Source organism: Crocodylus siamensis, chromosome 4, assembly GCF_052110815.1.
Source record: "Crocodylus siamensis isolate JL-2025a chromosome 4, ASM5211081v1, whole genome shotgun sequence".
Lineage (NCBI taxonomy): Eukaryota > Metazoa > Chordata > Crocodylia > Crocodylidae > Crocodylus > Crocodylus siamensis.
Window position 1 is genome coordinate 56,255,728 of NC_143398.1, and position 6,861 is coordinate 56,262,588.

Consider the following 6,861-nt stretch of genomic DNA (forward strand, 5'->3'; position numbering starts at 1 on the left):
TGTTGCTATTGTGTTTGTGCTTCTCTTTGTTCTCCATCCCTAGGCTGGTCTCAGTTCCACCACTCATCTCTTTGTCAGCTTCTCAGACAAGCAATTGTGCTTCTTCATATACCTCTCTATGTCTGGTGTATCTGACTATAGTCCACAAAGTTCCTATTCTCTCTGCATTTAAGTCCCTGTTATATATATAAATCATCTATATGCTTCTAAAGTGTCATTTCTCCAACTTCTTTCTACTCGTCTGCCTGCCTTTAGATTGTTAGATCCTCTAGGGAGTGCAAAACCCATTCTTAAATGTTTGAGAGGCTGTATTACGTGATGTGTGAAACTATGAATAGCAGTACTGATAAAAAAATAAAGTTTTGATGAAAAATAATCCTAAGAAAAAATACTGTTGAAATTTTAAATCCCTTCTTCCTCTTCTTGGCAAACAAAGGTCAAAGTTTGCTGAACACAAAAATTCAGATTTTGATATTTTGAATTTTGATGAACTTTAAGAAAAATCTTCCCTCCTTTCCACCCCTCACTAATCTCTGTGTGATTTTCTCCAGCTTAAAAGTATTTCCAGTTCTGAAAATTTAAAGTTCTTGCTGCTTCCCTTACTTCCCCCCAAGTCTATGAAGCTGGCAAAAATAGATTTCTAGCAACATTTTGTGCAATTTCTCCTCAAGAGAAGGAAACTAGAATATGAAGTGGTAGTACTGGAGTGATGGTGGAACCATGTTGGTCCAGGAACTATGTGAGAGGCAAGGATTCTTGAAGAAGAATACACTGTATTCAAAAGCCTGTCTAAGTTTACACTAATCATGCAATGGTCCAATAAAAGATAACACACATAAAGATACTCGCCTCTTGCATGGAAACCTGAAGATAATTCACCATGAAGATACAGCCGGGTCCACCTTCCTTACCAAAAAGCCCCAAAGCAAACAAATACAACACAGCAGCTTTTATAACCTTTTGAACAGTCATGGTTGTGACTTGGCTTTTGATGTTTACCACAGTGTCTTGCAGGCTGTGATGCCATGTCAGCTTTAATAAAGCAAATCCACCTCTATATGATTCTTAAGGAGGGTAATTATGGAAAAGATACCCATGAAGTTCCCTCTACGGAGTCTAGTGGAGAGGAATACTGCTGCACCAGCTAACATCCTGTCCCTTACAGGAGCAGAAAGACCCGTGTGTGGCATCCTTCCTACAAACTGATGAGAGATACACAATGCCCCCTCTGCACTATATTATCCAGTTTTGAAATCATAACATTAAAGTAATAAGCATATTTGCATGGAAGTCTGATACCAAGCCAAAGGACAGGTTGGTACCTGTGATAATGTATTTTAACTGGCACCATGCTGGTATTAAATGGGCATGGAAAAATGTCTGTAACCTAGTAAAAAAAAAAAGTGGGTAATAGGAGGTGTAAAATAAGCTAAAGGATTAGTACTTTATCTTAAACTTAAAACCTCATGTATTTTACAGCAAGCTTACCCTGAATTGAGCAGCCTAAACTATGCAGGCCTAGATTTTGCAGCATTTTGCTGCCATAGGCCAGAAATTCTGTAAAAGCATCAGATAAATTAAATATGAGCATGAATAATGCACTAGGGCCTGATGGTCTCTGCATTTCTGCAGGCAGGGGCTTCAGTGCAAAATTCACCCTTTGCCACAGAACTGTACTTCAGCATCTAATTAAATGAGCTGGCTCTGTAATGCTTTTCCTCTGATGGCTCATCAACCTGACAGCTTCCCACAGTAAACATTTTTCTGATAAAAAAGTTACATTACGAATGGTAAACATACATTTTTAAGAATTTTATTTTCACTAAAATACTTTTATAACGAGTGTAAATATACAGAGGGGCTTGAATCACTCCTCTTAGAAGATGCATGATTTGTGAACCCAAAATCACCAGGACTAAATATGCCATGTCCCTATTTTTCTAAACCACCATATGCCAGTGAGAGTCATTTCATTTTTCTGTATGCACTGACAGCCCCAGGCATCCAGAACAGATGGCTCTCTCTCACCTAATCAAATCCACATAGGGCATATGCCATCCAAGCCAGATCAGTCCAAGGTGGCTCTTTCCTGGGACTATATATCCTTGTTTAATTCCTCATTGATATCTCATGCACTAGCACACATCACAAAAACTGTCACCAAAGAGACTGAGGATTTTTGCATTAAAACAAGATAGTCCCCAAACTTAGCATAAGGCTTTGCAAGCATATCTAATATACCACCTCCAAAACCACAATTCACTGCTTGAAAGCTTGTTTTAAGAGTACGTACACATGACCTTTGCATCAGAGTACTATTTTAGCTCCCACCATGTACTACATTATTCATACTTGGGCAAACATGTTTATTCATACATTTTCTACTGTCACAGGCATTATTATAAAGAGGTATCTCATTTCTGGCCACCATGACCACACAGGTATACTACATGAGGAGTCTGAGAAAGAGGGCAGTTTGAGCACCTGCCTACTCGGTGGCTCCGGGGAAGTGTGTAGGGCCAGGAATAGAACAGTGGAAATCTAAAGCTGCCTGCAGCCCTGCCTCAATTGTTGACAGTTTTACACTTGGGGTGCAAAGAGTTTCTTTTCCCCAAACCCAGGTATAGCTTGGATGGGGTACCAAGCCTACCTGATCAGTGGCAAGGCTCCAGAGAGTAAAGATGCAGGGCGTGGTGCAGTAAGCCCAATCCCTGGAATCTGGCCCGTCCTTCATTCTGAGCATGAGAGCATCTGTGATGATCCCAGCTGGGTCTGGCCCAAATCTGGGGTTGGTTTTTTTAAGATTTAGGAGTGGTGGAGACCACTGGAGCCCTACCAAGGGAGGGGGCCTGAGCTGGCCTGTGTTTGGTGGCTCCAGCCCTTGGCAATAGGCTTGGAAGCAGAAGAACATAAGCTCAAGAATGTCTGTGGCCTCTGTTGGCTTAGCAGGGGCACTCCTTTTGTTGTGGACAAACTTTTTTTTTGTGGTTAGAAAGGGAGCTGACCGTGGGACTGCCTCAAGGAGGTTTTCCGGGTGCTGGTGACTCTGTGTGTCTTCTGCCTGCCTTTTTAACTGCTTGCTGTGCATGGGTTTTGTTTGCCTGTTTGTCCCCACCCCTCATTCCCTCTTTGAAGTGACTGACTGACAGGGCTTGCTATGTATGAGGCTGGTTTAGGTAACTAAGGGGTGACGCTAAGGTAGGCAGCCTTATAAAAGGGAACCCTTGCAAATACTGCAGGGAGAAGAGGATAGCAAAGATGGAGTCTGCTCTAGAAGGAAGTCATGGCAATTCCAGATGTGCTTCTATCTAAGCCCTGGGAATGATTGCTGTGATATCTAAATTTGGATACCCTCTACTTTTCTTTACTTATATAATGATAAAACCTGGCTAATGTTCGTTGGCTTGTTTCAGAGCAGGATTGTCCCCCCCGCCCTTGTGTTTCATGGCTGTTGCTTTCAACGGGCTCATAACCTTGAAGGATTATACTTTATTCTAAACTCTCTGGAGTGTCATATTAATCAAATAGGAAGGTTCTCATAATAGTAGCTTGAAAAGTTCCTCCAAGTACCATGACCTACATTGCCTTACCATACGCTTTTGACACCACTTGCTGACATAACTGCTGTAACTCTTTGCCTGTTGGTTTACAGACCACTTCTCTTAAACGTCTATTAGGCAGAACCTTGACTGATCTAAAACAGGATTTCTATATAGAACAGCCTGGCGGTGAGGAAGGGACAAATTCATTGTTTTACAATAAATTGAATAAATGACATAAACAAGTATTTGGGAAGCTGTATGCCTAAAATAATCTTACTCTCAGAATCTTTTCAGTTTGTGCTTCAGACTGCCCTTCTCAGGTGCCGAGATTGGAGCTCAGACAAGTACAAAAAACCCGCTTAATTAGAACATGAAAGTTAAATAGATACAGAAAGGGAGCTACATAATACCTGGAATTTTAATGGTAATGTTCTAATGTGTATACCACTAATGAGTATACCAGAAAATCTTTGCCCTCTCTCTCTCTCTCTCTCTCTCACACACACACACACACACACACAAAATTCTGTGCAACTAAGTTATTGCTGTATCATGCTTTAGGACTTTATCAAACCCACGTAATGTATCCTGGAAACCTCTCTGATCCAGAAGTAACAGGTAAGCTTAGAGTGCTTGTAATTTTTTTTTGCTTATCCATCACATAATGCTCAAGTCACTGTCTGGCTGCTTGTAGCTTGTGTATTGGCAAGAAAATATGTCTACCACTACATTTTGGTTGTTTTTTTTTTTTCAAAACTAAAAACAGTGTCTTGGTTACATTTCTAAATTCACACAGGAAAAACTTGTTATACATGCACCAACCCCCGCCCCAACTACTGTAGCCATTACAACTGTGGGGAGAAGTGCCATAGGGCTATAAACTGGATTCTGTAACTTTTCACTGGTTAAGCTAATATGCCTCCAGAAAGGTGACAAAAATGCATCCATGCACTTATCATGTGAATGGGTCTTGAAAGTCAGACACTTCTCCATTAGCAAGCTCTGTAGGCACAAAACACTCTTTGTGTCCACAGGACTTGTGTACACAATGTTGGATAGGACTAGGGAACACTACAGTAAAAATACTCCATACATTTACTCCCACTCCACACACATGATGTGGAAAAAAAAAAGTAATGTAGCTGTCGCTGTATTAGTAAAGGGCACATCCTGTTCCAGTCTTATAACTACACTAGCAAACTGCCCATCATGAATGCCAGGCGGGGATGGAGCACTGCCACCCAGCGCCCTGCAGTGTCACCGCTCCACCTCTAGCTCTGTGAGCCCCCCCGTGTTTCCCCCCAGCCTCACATCTGGCCCTGTTCACCTCCCCCAACCCCCACATCCAGCTCCCCACCCGCCACTCGCAGTACAGTCCTGTGTGCCCTCCTACCCCCTGCCGCTCCACCCCACCCCACCCCACCCCACCGCCAGCTCCCAGGAATGGGGGGGGAGGGGAACTTGCACGCGGTGGCAGCTGGTGACAGCTGGCAGCACGCAACATGCCCCCCCTCCCTGTCTCCCCTCCCCGCCAGCTGTTGTCAGGGCTGGGCAGCAGCAGGGGTGGGGGTGGGGGGAAAGGCACTACCTCCAGAAACACCCCCCTTTCTCCTCTCTTCCCTGCTGCCTCCCGCTCCCTGCCAGCTGTTGTTGTGGGGGTGGGCGCAGCAGCCCCTTGCAGTCAATTGGTGCATGTCCTCTTGGCGGCGCATGCGCAGTTGTCTTGAAGCGTTATGAACAGACAGACGAAGGCTCTTTTTATATTAGAATATTGCTCTGGCTCAATTCCTTTATGTACCAAAAGCAGCTACCTGATGCTTTTTCAGATGTTTTGCAGATAGCGAGCATACAGATGGAACACATATTCACAGTTGTGCAGACGCACACAGAACATTTGTTCTTTAAATGCTGTTTTCCTCTGACATTTAAAATCTCTCCTTTGAAAATAAGGGAGACAGCCCTTAAGGGCTGGCTGATTTTGTAGCAGGATCCAAGTTACGGTCATTTCAAAGCAGTGGTAAAGGGGAAACAAAAAAAGAGATGGAGCTAAAAAAATGTTTAGAGCTAAACTGAGATTTTAGTAAAGGAGGATATGGACATACAGTGATCATATTTGCCTTTTGTAGCCTTTGAAAGAAAAACTTGTTGTAGTTGCTCAGGCAAAGGCTGAAGCCAAAGCAGCAGCAGCTGGGCTCTTCTCCCAAATGTACAAGAATGAAAACTCACTCAAATTTGGCACACATGTATTTGATAAAGAAATGTAGCTGATTTGCAGAACAGTCACAAATGATGAACGAGATCTTACCATGTTAAAAGGGCATGTGGTATATGTGTTCAGAAATCCTTTCCAGACAAAACCATCTTACTTAGGCACATTTGAAACCCCAAGTCATTCACTGAATGGGGAAGAGAGATCCTGGCTGCAAAAGAAGAAATGGCTACAAAAGCATGATAAAAATGCTGACTAGCCTATAGTGTGGCACTTTAAGAATCCAAGTCTATATTGGCTCATAAAAGTGCCAATCAATTTGATCTGCACATTTACTAGAAGGCATGAGTGACTGGTGCCTCCTGAATCTGGGGGGGCACCTGCAAAAGCCACTGACCGTGTCAGCCCTGTCAGGGAGGGCACTAGCCCTACTGACAGCATGTCAGCCATCGGGGGGGCGCCGGCCCCGTCAGGGGAGGGTCACGTGCACCCCTGTGCACCCCCTACCAGTCGCCTATGCTAGAAGGTATTTATACTTTAAAGATCTTTCACTGATTAAATACTGCCAATGCAACATAACTTAAAGAAGTTATAGCACAGAAACCACATTTTTGATCCCCAACTTTTAGTTTCTTTTCCTCTTTATTCTCTTTCTGCATTTGTAAAATTGGGGAATGATACTTACCTGCTTCATATTAATTAAAAATACCATGTGATCTGACTTCTGATTCTAATAATCATGTCTTCTAACATGCCACAGGCATAGTGGGAGGCGTGATTTTGGGATCAGGTCCTAGATGGACCCTACTTGGCAGTGCAGGGAGAGCCCTCCTGTTCATCAGGACCAGGGCCAATAATCAGTTGATTGCCAGTCCCTGTCTCAGGGCAAGTACCAGGGTCAGGTCAAGATCCTGGAATGAGCCAAGGCCAGGTCCATTCATGGGCTTCCCATCAAGGGAGTTAAAACCCCATGCCTGTCAGCTAAAGTGGGACTGTTGGATGCAGGGCATGAGAGACTCCTGGAAAGGAAAGCTCCATCCCCACCAGGGGACTTTGATCATGAGGATTAAATTCCTCAGCAGGGGAACCCTTTGGTTCCCTTGCTGGGAG